At 49.6% G+C, this 19346-nt stretch overlaps 1 protein-coding gene across 1 annotated transcript in view; it reads right to left on the bottom strand.

The window, feature by feature from the left end:
- The window catches only part of PPFIBP2 (PPFIA binding protein 2), a 133184-nt gene extending 115489 nt beyond the window's left edge, over positions 1–17695 (bottom strand). The window contains exon 1 of the mRNA XM_080641600.1: positions 17578–17695. The gene's annotated coding sequence lies outside the window, so the exon portion shown is untranslated. The remainder of the gene's footprint in view (positions 1–17577) is intronic.
- Between the last annotated feature and the right edge of the window lie 1651 nt (positions 17696–19346).

Raw genomic sequence — 19346 nt, 5'->3', positions numbered from 1 at the left:
AGCCTGGCTCCCTAGCAACCTGCACATGACCCTGTAATTCACTTTCCCAGGTAGGGTAGTGCCAGGAAGGCAGTCTGGGAGGGCAGGCGTTTGTGTTGTGGCCACTGGACAACGCCTGCCAAAGTGAATTAGTCCACTGGTGCCTGGTTTATAGATTCGCCTTGTCGGTTTGGTCAGCATGAGTCAGGCCCTCAGGCCACAAGTACAGGTCAATGAATAGATAAGGAAGGAGGGTCTCTGAGCCTGCAAACCGCCCTCCCAAGCAGTCTTTACCTCTATTCTCTGCTGTCCACACCTGCAGGCCCCACGGCAGAGAGAACCTACCCCGCTGACAGGAAGGAGCCTGCCCGCAGTGTGTCTCTACAACCCCTTCAAAGAAAGCTCCTACCATCCTCCTCTCACAGCAAAGAACACACACACACACACACACACACACACACACACACACACACACACACACAGATTTACCTTCAGGGAGGAACAAGTGGAAAAAAGATAGACAAATTCAAAGAAATGCTTCAAATATAGCCTCAACCTGCCCTAACCGGTTTGGCTCAGTGGATAGAGCATCGGCCTGCGGACTCAAGGGTCCCGGGTTCGATTCCGGTCAAGGGCATGTACCTTGGTTGCGGGCACATCCCCAGTGGGGAGTGTGCAGGAGGCAGCTGATCGATGTTCCTCTCTCATCGATGTTTCTAACTCTCTGTTCCTCTCCCTTCCTCTCTGTGAAAAATCAATAAAATATATTAAAAAAAACAAAAAAAACAAATATAGCCTCAACCTGACTATTTCCAAGATGTTTCAGCTCAAAACCACCACCTAAAAAATATAACCAGCCAGGGGTCATTTAGAGCTGGGTAATGGGTAAGGAGATTCACAATACCTTCCTTCTACTTTTGTATAGGCTTGAATTTTTTTTTTTCAGTAAAAGATTAAACAAACATGCACACATACCACTTTCCAGAGGGAGTCACAAGACCCCGCCTTCCCGTGCTAGGGACCAACAGAACTGAGATTTGAACCTAAATTCCTGATGACTCATGTGGTGTTCTTCCTACAGTGCCATTCAGACTCCCTGAAATTCCTAATATCTAACCAAACTCTTATCTCCCCATCCTTCAGCCCCACCGCCTCTCATCTGGACTGCCAAAGCTGCCTCCTCTCGGCTTCTTACTTCTAGCTGACTCTTCCTCGACCATCTCTTTCCCAGTGCAGACAGGATATGTTCCGTAAAGCTTGTGACATTATTACTCTGCCCCCAAACCTCCCATGGCTCCCACCATTTCAGGAACAAAGCTGTCTTCTGGAGCTTGGCCACCAAACTTCTCCAACAAGGCCCACACTCCCAGCTGCACATCTCGCCTGGCTCTCAGGTCCAGTCACAATGGGCCGCTGCCTGATCCCTAAATCCAGAAAGATTTCCCCATTTTCTCTATTTCTTCTGTTTGAGATGCTTTTATCCATCTATACTGTTAAGTTCTACCCATTCTAGGGTTTTCTACACATGCGCCAACCCCAGGAGAAACCTTTCCTGACACCACTACCCCCAGTGATTGAAGGTGCTGGATGCCTCCATGCTGCTCCTACCATACCTGGCACCCACCTTTATCATCTCACTTACATGCTGTTTATACGATTCCTTGATCTGTCTGTCTCCCCTTCTAAATTAAGAAGCTTGAGAGAAAGGAGTATGTGCTAGTCTCCCTTCTATCCTCAGAGCCCAGCAGTGAACCTGACACAGGTGCACGCTTGGTAAATGTTGGCTGGCACAAAATGTTCAAGGTGTGTGTCTCTGAGAGGTAAGAAAGGGGAGAAGGAGGGGGAGTGGGAGGTCAGCTTCCTGAAATAAGTGTGGGGAGTTGTCCATAGCAGCCTCTCCAATCTCACTCTCTCCAGCCCGATATTCGGAGTGGAGGCAGCTCTACCATATGAAGAACTTGGCTGTGCTTGGGCCTGGCATGAGCAAGATGAATGCAATTATGCTCCCGAAGGACCAACAGAAGAGGATGTAACTGCCCCTGACAGAGGATAAAACCAGGCATTGCTCCTCCTATTATTTTAGAATGCTAAGTGACAAGAAAAAAACAAAACAGATCTGAATTGGAAAATTTTCTCTATCATCTAGAGCAAGCATGCCAAACTCGCAACCCAATGAATATTTTTGCAGCCCAGCCAATATAATGGCATGTAAGGAACGTTTTAATAAAAATTTCATAATTTAATTTTTACAATATCCTGTTATACATAATTATTAATAACTAACTACAACGTTTGCTAATGACTGATTACTATAATCGTGTTGCATTCATTTCCCTTACACGCAGGCGCACCATTTCTCTCCACTAATACTAGCAGTGAATATCTTAGCAGCCAGTTGCCACGTCATTAGTCTTGTACTGACTTGTTTGGTGTGCGCAACAGGAAATCTTTTGATTTCGGAGAAAAAGAAAAAGAGGTTTATTTGTGTTACGCTTATTAACTTGTGCAGTTATTCAGTGTCTGGTAAGTTAATGTTCAAGAAAAAATTTTAACTTTTATTAAAATGTTTATTATTTTATGATAACGATTACTCATTTATTTCAGCCCTTTGTATTCAGCATGTCTATCGAAATAAACCTATGTTTCTATAAAAATTGAAGCTTTTGTTTTTTTGCGGCCCACATAAACTTAAACCTTGTTTATTTGGTCCATGTTAGCCCTTGGCATGCTTGATCTAGCAGGGGTCCTCAAACTACGGCCCGCAGGACACATGCGGCCCACCGAGGACATTTATCCAGCCCGCCGGGTGCCGCTGCCTGTCCTCTTAGCAGCCGACTCGTCCCGGGCCCGCAGTACGCATAGGAATTTGTTCATAGCTGTTTTTTTTTAAACTATAGTCCGGCCCTCCAACGGTCTGAGGGACAGTAAACTGGCCCCCTGTTTAAAAAGTTTGAGGACCCCTGAGAGTGTTCAGATGCCTCCTGCATAACCTTAGCCTGCAGCTAGCTACCTCCTACAAGCCTCCCAAGCTACCTGGGGAGGAGCACAGGCTCTGGAACTTAGCAGGCTCTACCAGGGGTCCTCAAACTTTTTAAACAGCGGGCCAGTTCACTGTCCCTCAGACCGTTGGAGGGCCAGACTATAGTTTAAAAAGAAACTATGAACAAATTCCTATGCGCACTGCGGGCCGGGGACGAGTCGGCTGTTAAGCAGGACAGGCAGCGGCACCCGGCGGGCCGGATAAATGTCCTCGGCGGGCCGCATGTGGCCCGTGGGCCGTAGTTTGAGGACCCCTGCTAGGCAAATGCTAACTGAATTCATCAAAATTTAGTCTGTATTTTGAGCATTCATTTCAGCATTTGCTAAACATTTTAATTTTGAATCAATGCAATAGTTTTTCTTTTGCATTAAAAAAGAAGTTTAAACCAGTAGGAGACCAAAGAATCAAAGAATTTCCTTAACGACAGGTAGGCTGTGTGCACTGGCAATAGCAGCCTGGCTCCTGCCTCGGTTAGGGAAGGGGGCTTCCTCTGCGGGCCTGGGCTGGATGTTGTTAGCAGGGTATTAGCACCTCTGTCTTCACTGGAGGTTGAAGAGCACATGGGAACCAGATGAAGACACCACACAGAACCCACTGCTGACAGAGCCCAGGCTACAGGGGACCAGCTCTGCCTGGACTTCCCTGGGCTGAGCCTTTGGACAAGGCCAAGCAAGCCTCCTCCACTGGCTGGGCTGGGGCCCCTTCCTCCCTTGGGAGGACCAGCAGTGAGTGCCTCTCCATCCCTCACCATGACACTGAGCCTTGCCCAATGAGGGTTTTGGAAATATCCTGTTATGGGCTAAATTATGTCCCCCTTCCCCAAAGTCAAATGTTGAAGTCCTAACCCCCACTACCTCAGAATATGACTGTATTTGGAAATAAGATCTTTAAAGAGGTAATTAAGTAAAAGTGAAGTCATTAGGGTGGACCCTAATCCTCATAAGGACACAGATGGGTACAGACGGAAGATCATAGGAAGGCACAGGGAGTAGAGGGCCATCGAGAAGCCAAGGAGAAAGGCCTCAGAAGAAAACCAACTCTACCAATACCTTGATCTTGGACTTCTAGCCTTCAGACTTGTGAGAAAATAAATTTCTGTTCTTTAATCCACCCAGTCTGTGGTACTTTGTTACGGCATTCCCAGCAAGCTAACACATGCCCCGGGATCTTGAACACTCGGCGAGACCATCGGAAGAAGGTACAACTCCTCTCCAGAGCCGTGGCCCTCTGTTCTCACCCATGGGTGCCCCTTCCTCTCAGTTTAAGGGAGATCTCGCTTCACATCTTCAAACCTTAACACCCAGGTAGGGCCAGTTCCTGAGAGTCCTTTATTTTCTTTGTAAGTCAGCTCTGAGGCAGTTGAACCTGGGGAGCAAGATCACTTAGCAAGGCCAGACTTGGCAGCTGCAAAGACAAAACCCCAGGGTCCCTTGACCTGACCAGCTGTCAAACTGCATTCAAGGAGCCAAGAGCCCTCAGCCCAGCCCTCTTCTCTTCAAGCCAAGTCAACAACTCCAGCGTATGCTGGGGGAGGGAGGGGCGGGCAGAGCTGGGCCCCTACCCTAAGCTCACCAGTCATAAGACACTTGCCACCTGGGATCACTTCCCTCCCCTAAGAGCACTTAGGCCAGAGAGAGGTTAAGGGACTTTCCCAGAAAAAGTGACCCAGAAATCCCCCATTTGTACACAAACTCCTGCAGATCAAAGAGAGGCTGGCTGGAGGATTACACTGCTCCAGGTCTCCCCTCCCTGGGGGCCCAGAGTTCTTGCTCCTGGAAGTCTGTCAGCCTGACCCCAGAGAATGAAAACCTCTGAGGGCCTCTCTCCCTTTTCTCACCTCTATTTTATCCATAAGCTGGGCCATTATTTTCCCATAGAACCCCGATAGTTCCTCACACTCCAAGTGAAAGGTGGAGACATCTGTGTGATTCAAAAGAGCCACAGGAGGGGAAGGCAGTACTGATACCAGAGTCCCCACACCCAGCCCAGTCCACCCCAAGCCTTCTGCGACTCCTTTCTCATTCATTCCCCTGCAGGAGGAAAGGAGCAGGATGCAGTGGAAAGAGTCCAAGCTTTGGAGTCAGACCAACTTGGGTCTAAATGCTGGCTCTACTACTTGGAGCTGAGTTAGTGTTTGACCTTGGATAATACATATTAACCTCTCAGGTTATTCTGTAATGGAGATAAGAACACCTGCCCCACATAGGGCTGGTCAGAGGGTTAGGAGAGAGGAGAGAGTCAAGGACCTGCTCAGGGCCTGGCCGGTAAATAAGCAACATGGGCCTCTCCTCTCTCGGAGAACAGGGCCCTAACCGCACTATTGCAGAAGGTGGATTTAGCCAAGACCAAGACCCCTTATCAGGGCCTAAATGTTGAGATCAGGGGGAAAATATATGATTTTGAGAAGCTGCCAAATCTCTTGCAGCTGGCCTCCCAATTAGGCAGATCTGGGGGGACAACCACTGTGCACAAGCTCTGAGCTTCCTATCTCTCTCTAGCAGAGTGAGACACTGTCTCTCTCTAGTGTCTGCCAGGAAGGCTGGGCACCAGGCTCTTATAGCCTGCTCCTCAGTCATCCTGCCAGTCTCCCTAGCGCCCAGCTTAGGGACAGTGAGCAGAGTTCATGATGATCAAGGCCTGTCTGAGCGCAGGCCCCTGGCAGAGAAATCATAGCTGGGGAGATGACTGGAGAGACTCCAAAGGTGGAGGATGTAGCTGAGGCTGGGCTCTAGGGGCTGGGGAGAGGCAGGCCAGATCCTGACATGTGTGAAAGGCTGCAGCCTGGAGCAGGAGGTGTCTGGCCTCAGGAGGCCACTGAACTCAGACGTGGCCTTGAGAGACGACAGCCTCGTACTTGTGACTCAGAGAAGCCCCACAATTGCTCCTAGTGGGCATCACACACACAGAACACCCGGAGATACTGAGGGAAGGTTTCCACACTCGGTGTGTAACCGAGATGCCGTGAGATGTGCGTCTTTCCCATGAACACCATTTGTCATTCAACTGTCACTAGGTTTATTTAAAATTCTCTTTCAATTATACTTAATCATGACATTTGAGGACTGGATTTGTGACCCTGAAGTAGCTCTTGAGTTTCCAAAGTGCTCATGATTAGTAGAGCTTTGTCCCACCTGAAGTCCCCTGAGTCACTGCAGCCCAAATACTAACTAGGGAGCCCCTCCCCCCAGCTTCCCGGGATGGTCTTAGGCTTGCTCTCTGGGCTGAGGGAAACTTTCCCAGAAGGAAGCCTGGAGCACCCAGGGCCACCTTCAGGACAGAAGCAAGGGCTGGATCTGGGTTGAGCTCTGGGAGGGAGGACAGGCTGGACAGAGGATAGGGCCCTGGGCAGACCTGTTCAACAATAAGAACGGGCTGGCTCTAAGGGCACAGGATCAGAAAGAACCCCAACTTCAGCAGGCGGCCACCGCCAGCACCCACTTGCTGAGAGCCTGAACATGTCACTGTAAAAACAATACTTTCCTTTCACGCAGGTATCCCAGCACCCACTCCACACCCCTGCATGGGCAGGCTCCCAGCAAAGACTTGCGGAACTGTGCCGACTGCTCCTCTCCACCCCCACAGCCCAGCCTGGGTCACTGCCCAGGTTACTCTGACTCCCATCCCTCACCTCACCCTTCCCACCCACTCCATAGTACCATCTTGCTGACCATCCCTCCACGGCTGACACCCTGGAGTCCCCAACAGGTGAGGTGGGTTGTAACTTGTTACTAATGATAAAGTAGCTAAAGCCAAGAATTTTTGTATAAATTAGAGAAGACTCCCGATTATCTTGCCCCATTCTAATATACTTTCTTGAATGGGGAAGAAAATAGAGGAATTCCACCAGGAAATCAGCAATTGCCTACAGTACTCAGAGAGTAACATTTCCATGATGCCATGAACAACAATGCAACTTCCTACTATATTCAAGATTTACATCCTAAGCACACATATGTGTGTATACACATATATTTATTGGGGCCGGGTGTGCATCATAACAATCTGGTCACGTCCACCAAATGCTTCTCTAAGATTAATGTTATCTGGAACATGCACACCAACCATCTTCCTGCCTCCACATGAAGAGCTGATCTTCACAGCAAACGTAAAACTAAATAATCTGGACTCTCCTCCTGGTGGCTATATAGGGTGGAAAGAACGAGGGTTAGAGACCAGGTAGACTGTGCCAAAATTATCACCAAATAAGGAACCATGGGAAAGTCACTTATCCAGAGTCAGTTTCCTCCTCGGTTAAAGCCCTGAGAGGCTCTGTGCTCGGTGCTTGATGCATGGTGAGCACTTCGTAGATGAACAACTTCAATCCCTGGCTCCCTATGTAACCTCGCTTACTCCTCAGTTCCAGCCAAACCAAACCACTGGCTGTTTTCCACCCATGCCCCATAATTTACCACCCCCATGCCTTTCCCTGGGCATCGCTGCTCCCTCTGCTAGAAATGCCCTTCACCCACATAGAAAGGGATGTCTCTGGTCCTGTCTTTCCTTCAAGACACATATCAAAAGCCACCTGATCAGTAAGCCAGGCGCCCAATATTTGCTGTGTTTTCTCTGCAGTTATTACTGCCTGTTTTGAGTAAGGAGTACAGTCCTTAAATTTTCTCCAGGCAGGGGACATGTTTCATTCCTCTCATGTTCCCACCATCACAGTATTCAGTACAGAGGATGATCAAAAATCACTTGGTGACTGAAATAATAAACAAGGTCACAAATCTATTGACTTTAGAGTACCTCTGCTCCTAAAAGAGTGAGCATTTCCCGAGATCCGTGGTCAGCAAACTGCGGCTCGCGAGCCACATGCGGCTCTTTGGCCCCTTGAGTGTGGCTCTTCCACAAAATACCACGGCCTGGGCGAGTCTATTTTGAAGAAGTGGCGTTAGAAGAAGTTTAAAATATTTGGCTCTCAAAAGAAATTTTAGTCATTGTACTGTTGATATTTGGCTCTGTTGACTAATGAGTTTGCCGACCACTGCCCTAGATGCAGTGGGACTATTCTGACCTTGGGGCTTCCATAGCCCCCCTTCCCACTGCCTTCCCTGGCTCCCTTCCCTGCCACCCAGGCCAGGATAGCCTGCCCCTCAGACATCCACGTTGCTTAACCACAGCACTCTGCATCCTCCATCCATGCACCCCACCCAAAACCTCAGCCCATGTGAATAAGGCCCTGCTGCCCACAGCCCTTCCCACCTCCTCTTGGTGTGGGAAGCTTGCTCTGTGGCCCAGACTGCAGACAGTCAGAATTCCCAGTGTCTTGGATGCTATGAGCCCAGTGCCCCAGACCACATGGCCCTAGTTCTCCAGGTACCAGGATGCTGTGCTCTCAAAATCTTCAAGGAGGGGGAGTCTATAAGAGCCTTCATGCCCTAGTCAGCTGGTTGGACAAAGGTGGGTATCAGCAGAGAATACACGCAGTACTATCACTTGTTTGGGATCACAGCCTCAGTTTCAACCCACAAAGAGCCTTTCCTCTCTCCCAATCCCTGTTCCCAAGCGGGGCTAAGCCTGCGACTCAAGACAGAGCAGCTTTTGCACAGCTTTATGGTTTCCCTTCCCCTGCCTCCCACCCTCATTCCACCCTATAGTTGCTGCAAGTCATCTCTGCTCAGAAGCCATCAATTACCCCCCACCACCACCACCCCCAAATCCTGCAGCACTTTAACCTTTCAGCAAACTCTGCCTCCCCTGGTATTTCACAAACTTCCCTCTAGTCAATACTGCTTGGCCAAGACCCTCCACTACATGCTCTAAGACAGCTGCCTGGCCCTAGGGATAAGCTCGAGTTATTCAGAATTTCTTACATCATCTCAAACCTACTTCCTCTTTTATACCCTTGACCATCACCACCACGGACCCTCAACTCTGCCCTCTGAGCAACACAGAACATGGTAGCTCCCTGACCCACCTGAATGAAAATCGCAGTCACAGCCTGGTGTCTTCCTGTCTGTCCCCAGGTCCTTCCCAAGCTTACAAGGCAGGGACTCCAGCATTTAAGGTCCCCCCTCCACCTGCTCCCAAAGTGTGCTGTCCAGGGTACTACCTCCAGATGCGGCCAGTCTTGGCCAGTGCAGGGAAAGGGGGATGAGACCCTAGCAAGATATAAACCCAGGACTTCTAGTAACGCAGCCAGGCTGAGCCAGTTTACATGGGCTTTTCCACATGGTCAGGTAGGATACTCACACCAATTTATTTTGGAGCCTAATGGCAGGACTTTGCACTTACCCCTGCCACATCTCATCGAGCTGGCATGGGCTCTGAACTCTGTTTGCTGCCCTTGTGCTGAACTTCGGTGACCAGCCATGTGAAACCAGGCTATTCCCCACCCTGCCGTGCACTTTTGCCTCCTGGATTTCCTGCTCATGTCTACCATGGCTGTCCTTGAGTCACACCTGGGGGACCAAAGAATGCTACGCCCCCCTGAAATCTTAGTATAAGCTTAGGTCTGGATGATATAAATCATTCCTCTTCACAAAGCATTTTTCCAAGGCTTCCTGAGAACAGCATGATAATGATAATAATACCACTTACTATTTAAGACATGCCAAGCACTGTAGCCAACGTTTTCTGTGCATTATCTCATTTAATCATTACCAAAACCAAATAAAATAGGCCCGTTCCCATTGCGCAGATGAGGAACTTAAAGCTCAGAGAGGTAGAGACGTGCTCAAAGTAGCAACAGTAAGTATGTGTAGAGTTGGGATTTAAATGGAGGCCTCTCTGATTCGAAGTCCATGCTCTAGAGCAGGGGTAGGAATGTCAGGCCCATGGGTCATATAAGGCCCTTGAAATCATTTGGTCTGGCCCTGCCAAGGCAACCACAGGCAGGACTGGAAATTCAATAAATCTAGGAACTTTTTCATAGCAGCATAAATTTATATTAAGTGAATTATATTAAGTGAATGATGTTATAAATATCCAAATAGCCCTTGGCAGAAAAAAGTTTCCCGCCCTAGCTGGTTTGGCTCAGTGGAGAGAACATTGGCCTGTGGACTGAAGGGTCCTGAGTTCAATTCCAGTCAAGGGCACATGCCCAGGTTGTGGGCTCGATACCCAGTGAGGGACGTGCGGGAGGCAGCCGATCAATGGTTCTCTCTCATCATTGATGTTTCTGTCTCTCTCCCTCTCCCTTCCTCTCTGAAATCAATGCTCAGTCTAGAGCTACTAGGGTTCTCAGAGACTAGGAAGGCCAAGTCCTCATGGTGGAGAAAAGCTGCTGCCTGCCACGCTGGAAGTGGGGGTGTGGAGGGACAGGAGGAGTCAGATTCCTTCTCTCCAGAGCAGGACAATAATCCCAGCTGAGGCATTGAGCAGTTCCAATGAGCCGGCCCAGAGAAAACCTAGATGGACACGCAGGGTGGCAGTTGTTGTTACCGGGTGAGCAGCCTCCCATCACAGAACCAGATGTCTTGGCTGGTCGCAGGAAGAACTTATGTAATAAAACTTTTCCATGACATCTACTCAAGGTCAGGTGTCAGAGCCAAGAACTATGCCTTTGCTTTAGCAAACTGTTAAATTAGAAGAATCTGCCTTTCCCACCCAAATTCAAGTTCTAACTTCACCCCTCCCCCTACTGCAATCCATTCTCCCCAGTCCGACATCCCCTTACCTGTCCTGGTTCCTTACTGAATTTGGAGTTTGATACCACATGTTCCAGTGTGCCTGGGACACTCCTGTCATTCCAGGATCCCATCCAATTCAGTATTTGTCCACCTCCTTTCACTCTCAAAAGCGTCCCTGATAGGATAATAAATTAAGTCTAGTATTCTGGGACCTTGAAAAAAATGACTTTACTTCTCTGACACCTGTTTCCCCTCCATACAATGGGAATAACACTACTATCTCATGAGGCAAACCCTTTGTAAAGTCCACCAAAGCCCAAGCCCCACCCCATCCTTCCCTCTGGAGGCAGCTTTCCGAGGGCCCTGTCTGCACCTCTGTTGTCTCCATGGAGCAGTGCAGCTGGAGTTGGCTATTCATGCGAAAACCTCTCTGATTCAGGGGAAGTGAGGTCTTGTGTTGGGGGAAGGAAGTTTGCCCCTGAAGAGAAAGGAGTTGCCACATATGCATGCAGAGAATAAAGGTAATCCATTTGCGGTCTTCCTAGAATGAGCTGTGGCTTAATCCCTACAACACCCCACTTGGCTCCTACATCACACACACACACACACACACACACACACACACACAGAGAGAGAGAGAGAGAGAGAGAGAGAGAGAGAGAGAGAGAGAGAGAGAGAGAGGTTGTCTAACCAAGACTCCTGGCAGGGCTCCCTGGGCCTTTCTGCCAGAAGCAGGTAGGAGGATTTTGCTAAGACCTCTTGGGACACCCAGAACAGTCACAGCTGTGGCTCCCCAGGCCATAGCAGTGCCTGCCCAGCTGAGAGGCCCAGCTACATCTGACTGGCACATTCCATCCATGCTCACAAGTCACTATAGATTTATGCCTTTACTCGGGAGTCAGAACAGGAGTTCTGACTACGCTACTAAAACACACTCGCGGCGGCCAGCAGGCACTGGCACTCTCCAAGCAGGCATGGCCACCCTGAGATTTGGATCTCCTCCTTCCCTATGCCTGTCCTCAAGCAGGAAACAGACACAGCTGGGTTTGGTTCCAAGCCATCACAATGGAGTATTGCACTAAAGCTAGTCGTAACCTTTTTGCTGGAGAAGGGTCTGCCTTCAAAAACACAACATCTGTGAAGCACAACAAAGCCAAGCTCAATAAAGCCAGGTATGCCTGTGTATCCAAATCAGAGCCACCTGGGAACATCGAAGCAGCTGTAGGCCAGCGGGGAGGCCAGGATCCGGTCAATTCCCCGTAGCTTCACCTGGGTTAACGTAGTCTTCCTGGAGACTTGTTAGTAGCCCCTCCATCCACTCTCTTCTGCATAAGTCCTTCCTGAGACAGGGGCAACCCAGATCTCAAGTCTGTACTCTATGGCTATCCCTGATACTTTAGTATGGGTGAGCAGGCTCGTGAGATACATTCTGGTCTTAGAAAGAAAAAAGAAAGAAAGAAAAACTCAAAACAAGATGAAGCAGAAACTTGCCAGACCTAGTTACATAGCTGAAAAGAGCCAAGAGGCTTAACAAGTTTTTGCTCAAAGTCAAATCCCAGCATTATCGTTTCTTTGTTTTTATTTGGCAATCACCACATGTCCGGCAATAATCTAAATGTTTTCATCTAAATGCATTAATCCAGCTCTGCCTTATCAAACCGAGGTGAACACTGTGCCCTGGCAAAGGCAGGGCTTTATCCTAGGATGCTGGAGGCTGAGGAGCCAGGCTGGGCAGAGAGGTGTGGAAGGGAGGGGTAAGCGGGGAGGAAATCCAGCCTCAGGCCACTGAGTCTCTGAGCAGCAGAACAGATTCTAGATAAGTCCTCTCCTCATCTGACAGCCTTGGCCCTTCACCAGTCATCTGGATCCCTGATCCTGGCCCTACCCCCAGGCCCCTGCGTGGAGGAGGTCCTCAGGGCTGGTTGCCTTTCCCCAGATAGGCTCCGCCCCCTGCCATGGACCCCACTCCAACACTACACAGGCAACTTCTCATGACCGACTGGATGTGTCCCTAAAGTTTGTCTAGAAAAAAAAAAAAGGTGTTTGGATCTTGGAATACATCTTTCCATAGAACTGATAGATTGGTGGGTGCAGTCCCAGAAAAACCATTTAGTATACATGCTTCCACACGGAGCACTAACAAGTATGAGTGCTGATACCATAAAAGCTCTTCCCACTTCCCATCAGCCCACATACAGCCAGGCCACAGGACAGAAAGGAGGACTCATGAGCCTTCACACCCACCCTGGCACTGGCTGCCAGCAGACACTTCCTCGCTGAGTCCTTGACCTATAAGACTCCAGTCTTAGCTGTCCTGAAGGCTGAATTCACCCAAGCCTGGTCTCTCCCATTTTTCATAGCTTAATGGAATCTCCATCTGGGCCTTCTGGGAACTTCTCTCTGGCCAAACCCACTGTGCTCCAAAGGAAAGAGCCCAAAGCCAGAGGACCAGGAGGCCCGGGTTCCGTCACGAGCAGCTGAGCCTGCGTCTGGGCTTCACCATTCTCCAGAGTAAAAATATAAGGGGCATGCAAGAAACTACCCATGGCTCCCTCCTGATTCCAGAGACTCAGCCACCCTCATTTGCCTTTCCTCTTCTAAGTCCCTCCAAGCTCTCATGCTGCTAACAATTGCCTCCTTCTTCTCCCAGCAAACTAGCACAAAATGTCAGTGTCCAATTTGACTCTTTTCTCCCTCCCTCAAATCCAATCAGTCACCAAATCCTTCAGGATTTCTTGGCAAGCTCACTCACTTCTGTTTGCTCTTCTCCATCTCTACTGCCATTCCCTTGATTTAGGTCTTAATCTACTCAGTGAGTTAGTCCAACAGTGCATTCTCACAAGAAGTTCCCCTCTCCCTCCAATCTGCCCTTCCCCACCCTGAATCCTTCTCAAAGCTCAGCTTTCACAAGTCTTTTCCATATTCAAAGACCTTCAATGTCATCGGAATAAAATTTAAATTTTTTAGCTTCAACTTTCAAGGCCTTCTACGATCTATCCACAGCCTAAGGCTATAGCCCCACCTCTCCTGATGTCTCCTCTGCACCTCACCCTATGAAGCTAGCCAGGTGGGCCACTCCTCATTGGGCTTGTCCCAGTCTTTCACGTTCTGGTCTTATTCCCTCCCTCATCTTCTACACAAAATAACCTGCCCCTTAACCCTTTACTGAGGCAAACATTGCAAAACCAGCTAGCTCAAGGCTCCCGTCTGTCACAAACTTTTCCGGAACATCTGCCATGTGTAGGCTGCACACAAGGGCTGATGCAGCCCTAGAGCAGCTCAGAGTTTGTAGGGTGTGTGGATAGAGATATGCAAATGAGGTGCCTAAGTACTGCAACAGAGATCTGTATTTGATGCTATACATATGCAGTATTAGAGAGAAGAGTAAACATGACGTGGGGGTGGGGGAAGGAGAGGTGTTTCAAGAGTTTGATCTACATTAATGTGAAGGATTAATAAGAGTTAGTTCATCTGGCAGAGCAGAGACCAAAGGGCCTTCCAGGAAGAGGAAATAGTATATGCAAAGGCAGAGAGGCACAAAGGATAGAGGGGGGACAGTGGAGATGCAGCTGGGGAGCTAAATTATCGCCAGCTTCTGCAGAGCCCTGAATGCCATACAAAGATATTATACTTTCTCCTTTCAAAGAGGCAGTCTTATCCCATCTGTGTCTAGACTTCCTTTCTACAGGTGTGTTACAGAGGCCAAGATTACCATACAACAGGAAACATGGCAATTAAAAGCATCGTGCGCAATGAATGCTCAGTTATCAGTGTGCAGACCAGTGTATGCGACAGAGAGAGGAAATGAAAGTAAGAATGATCAAGGAGCACCAAAGTAAGAATTACCTAGAAGCACGAAACAGGTATCATACATTTCCTGAAGACAGAGCTGAGAGTTAGCAGCCCCCTGGAACTCTTGGGGCCATCTGGGTCTAAAGCTAAATAGATGCTCTTAGACAGCACCTCCCAGAAGATTATTTACCTGGTGCCTGAGAGGTAAGAATGGATCTCCTGAAGATCCACAGGGTTGAACCAGACCTGGCTTTCAGGGTACCATCATGAGATACATCCTGGTCTTAGAAGTATTGAAGCCAAAGAATGATGCCAGGAAACATAAAGTGGAACTGTTCTGAGGAAGGAGGAAGCAGGGAAAAATAGTGACTCAGGAAAACACAAAGCTGCCAAATGTTTCAGCCTAGTTGTGCCCACACCAAGTGGTGACAGTGTCACTTTATTTTTCCCCGGAGTGTCACCTCTTGAAGGGGGGTGTCCCATCTGGGAGCTTAATAAATGCCTAAATGCCTCCTAGTGTGTTCACATTAGCCCTTCCTTCTCATATTTTGCAGTAGGGACTCCACCAGAGGATTTTAAGCAGGGAAGTGTCATGAACAGATTTGTATTTCGGGAAAACAATTTTCTGATGGCCCGGTAAGAAATAACTTCAAATCTTACCCCAAATGTTATAGTCCTAAGTGCATGCCATCCCTCCTCCAAAGCTGGATTCTCTCTCTTTTATAAAAAAGATTTTTTTTTATATTGATTTCAGAGAGGAAGGGAAAGGGAGGGATAGAAATATTAATGATGGGAGAGAATCATTGATTAGCTACCTCCTGCACGCCCCCCACAGGGGGACGAGCCCACAACCTGGGCATGTGCCCTGACCAGAAATCAAACTGTGATCTCTGCTCAACCACTGGGCCACACAGGCCTGGTCAAAGCTGAATTCTCTCAGAATCGTTCTTCCCTCCTCTCTTGGCCTGTGCAGTCAGTTCAAGAGACTGACAGGGCTTACTCCCTAGCCCCCTGTCTTATAGATTCTCTCTCCTGCCTCAGTTTCCCACTATCTCACACCAAATATAAGGCCTCATCGCTTCTATCCAAACTGACTTTCCAGGGTCCTATCTGGGGTCTCCACTCCCAGTGTCTTTGCCCCTTGATCACTGCTTCCCACAGCATCGCCAAGAGTCCACCAAAGCCGGTCCCACCCAGCCTTCACTTGGGGAAATCAGCATCACCTGGGGAAACTTGGTTAAAAATATCCCAAACATACTTAATAGGAATAGTTTAAAAGCTCCCCCAGGCGATTCTGAGGCATAGCCAGGTTTGCAAACTACAGCTCTAAATCCTGGTTATAGACAGTGAAGGGCTCTCACAACCTAGGAACAGGTTAGAAATGCAGAATGTCAGGCCACACCCTTGACCTAGAGATCAGAATCGGCATTTGAACAAGATCCCCAGGCGATTCTTAAGCTTGTTACAGTTGAAGAGCACTGCTCTAAAGTGTTGCCTGGCCATTCATCCCACAATACCAGTATTGACTGAGTTTTCTCCACATCAGATTAGGGTTTGGGAAGCTGGGAGGGTCTAGGGCAAAGGTCCCTGACTTTAAGCTCACCGAAACATCCATCCTTCCCCTGCTTAAGGCCCATTATTGGCTTCCATGCTTTCAAAGTCCAGACTTAGCCACCTGCTGGGACCATGTTTTTCATCCTTGTCAACTTTATTGCCAACCACCCCATAGGGGCCCAGCTGGACAACTTGCCACTTCTCAGGGCTAGCTGGTGCTTGCCTACTGCACAGCTCCTACAGCCCAGTCACACACTGCCCACCTCTGCCTGGAGAAACTCAGGAAATATTCTTCGAGGTCCATTACATACATGACACCCTTTTGTTGACATTATCCCAGATTTTCCCTGCTCAGATGAAAGCTAGGAATTCCCACAACTCTTTGCTCATACCTCATGCACTGGGTAAATAATCTGGGAGGTTAGCACACTTGCTGTAGCTACCCCGGTAAAGAAGTGACCATGATACTGTTTGTCTCCCCAGTAGCAATAAGCTAGTAACTGGCACATCCTCAAATCTCAAAGAAATAATAATAATGTGTTAAATTTATCACCCACTTCAAAATCATTTAAAGATGAATTTAAGCAGAATACAAATGGGCTGCCTTTCTTAAGCCCCAAAGAGGAACATAATCTCTAAATCAAATAACATTATGTGTTTTCCATATACAAATAATAACCAAAGACTGAACATGCTGAAGATGAATTCATTATTTTACAGCCAATTACCTTTCTGTAGTTGGGCATTTTACTTCACAAAATGCAATAAAATTTGGAAACACTTCAGGTTTGTATTATAATCAATTAAGGAACTGGGAGAGGAAAGAGAAAGATGAAGAGAAAGACAGAAGTAGACCCAAACTGGAAAGGAAGACGGATCTATACCAAATACCCAGCTGCTGTAAATGTAAAAACATAATACTCCGGATTTATATTTTAAAAGAATTAAAAAACGACTAGAATGCCTGTTTCGATCCCACCCAAACTTTGAAAAGTTCTGGTCTGTAGCTATATAACTTTATTTTTATCTGAGGGAAAACTGGGGTCTGGAGCGGGGATGTCAGGAGGGAGAGGAGGAGCCCACTTTCAAGTAGGACCACCCCCTTCCTGCTGTCTACTGCGAGGCAGTGGCTTGAGAGTTTCAAAAGCCTGTTGCATTTTTGCAACTACAGTATAGAGTTGGTCTCAGCCAAGGCTTAGCATCCGGACACACGCTCTGTCAAACACAGATTTACTTGGGCAAACAGACCGTAAACTTCCCGACCACCTTGGGCTCTCCAGATTACGCTGCTGCTCCAGCTGACGGAGCAGAGCTGACATACCACACAGCACTGAAGGGACGACCACACAGCGCATCTCCAGGGACGTCCTAGCACCTGTAGCGGCGCAGAGTGTCCCTAGTCCCGGGCAGAGTAGGGTGCAGGTTCGGAGCCAATCCACAGGAGTTATACCGTCCTCCCAGTCTTCTGGCCAGAGAAGGGGAAGAGGGTCCCCGTCCTCGCGCTTGGGACACACTCTGACGCCATCCTACCACTGACCTCTACTCCGCGGGTGGTTTTAGGATCTGGGGACTCTACGTGTCCCAGGCAATGCCCCTGCGGGGTCTGCAGCGGGCCTGGGGGCGTGGAGAGAGCCCACTGACCTGGGTGCGGGACTCCTCTCCGGGCGGCTCAGATGTGCGGGCCGCTCCCGTGTCCTTCCCACCTCTGAACATGAGAGCTGAGAGCCGAGTTGCAGGTCACTGACCCACCGACCAACTGACCGACTCACCAGCGGAGCGACCGGCAGCGGCCGGGTCTGGAGCCCACGTGACGGGGGCGGGGACCCACAAAGGCTCATCCCGAGGCGCCCGCTTCCCCCGCCTTTCTTCCCCTGGGACCGCCCTTCGGCCACTCCCCCGCCCTCTCCCGCGCTGTGAACCGTAGGACCTTCCTCCACAGGTTCGGGTTCCATAAGGACCAGCCTTGTCACCCCTCCCCTTCGAACCTGTCCCAGCCCAGGTCCTCCTAGCGCCGGCCCCGCCCCCGGCTGCGCTCCTCGTTCCCAAGCCCCGCCTCTCCCCGAAGACCACGCCCCTCCCGGGGCCCCGCCCCGCCCTGTCACCTTCCCATCCCCGCACCCTTCCAGCCCCGTGAGGCCGCCTGACGGTTCCCGGCTCTCAGTCCTGGGCTTCTCCGGCCCTTCAGCACCATTCCCCGGCGGAAAGAGATGAAAACGGGGAAGCAGAGAGGGAATTCGTGTCGCGAATTGCAGAGAAAGAAGCCATAGAAAAACCGATTAGAGGCACACACAACGCAACTACCCTTTGGATGTCCGGACTCCCGGACCGGTGCGTTTCTGTCCCTATTGAGGTTGGCCAGAGGGAAGCCTCTCATTCCCTGTCTCCCCCGTCCAACCCCAGCCCGTCCCTCAGTATGGAAGGCTCTGAGGCACCCGAGGGTCCCCATGCACTTGAGTCCCGGGACTTGGGGTGGAGGTCCTTCTAGTGGTCAGCGCCATCTAGAGGCAGTAGTGCCCTGTCTTGTGAACAGCTGAGGACAAGAAGCAGCTCCCGGGGCCCAGCACCAAGGCTGGGGTCCGCAGGCCCAAGAAAAGCAGTCTGACCACAGGAACGGATTCTAGAATCTGGGCAGGACCGGGCCCTGAAAACCCAGTCCCAAGCCTTCCCCCTAGTGTATGGCCTGAATCCCCTTCGGTTGTACTGCTAGGTTGTTGCCCTGCCTAGGCCTCCAAGCACTAGTTGCTCGGTTCAGCTGATTAAAATCCCTGTGTGGGCCTCAGATGGCAGCGACACCAGGGACTCTGGCATAGTCCCCAGCTCTGGCAGGAGTCACCACAGACCTGGCCTCAGTTTTTTGTTTTTTTTTTTCTCTCTACGTTTCCACAGGCCAGAGTGTTGACAAACACCACAAGACATATCTTTTTTCAAATTACCCCGGTGGTCTGAAATGACCAGTGTGCCCAGAAGATGTACATATGAACAGAACTTAAGCCAGCCTGGCAAATATGAGACTCCGGCCACTGCAGGAACCTGGCCAGAAGCAGACTAAGGGCAAAGCCAGCAGAGGAAGGCTGGGGCCCACAAGAGTTGTGTTACAACAGGACACCCTCCAGTTCGCTTTCACTTCCTTAAAATAGCAGCAGGGAGGCTTCTGTGGAGGAGGCTGCCACAGTTCACACGAGTTCATAGGTATTCCCAAGTCCCACATGTCATTGCCCCACGGGACCCACTGCCCAGCCCCCAGCCCCCAGAAGATGCCAATCTGTTCTCAGAACTATGCCATTACTTTTTAAAAAATCACTTTAAAGAATGGTGTCAGTCACTGCCTCTCAAGCGTATTTGCACTTTGGAACCACTTTGGAGGAGGGGACTCAAAAATGTATCCGAGTCCCACCTCCAGAGGTTCCGAT

This window comes from Plecotus auritus (genome assembly GCF_963455305.1).
Source record: "Plecotus auritus genome assembly, chromosome: 9".
NCBI classification, from domain to species: Eukaryota; Metazoa; Chordata; class Mammalia; order Chiroptera; family Vespertilionidae; genus Plecotus; species Plecotus auritus.
This window is presented reverse-complemented; position numbering and strand designations above follow the sequence as displayed.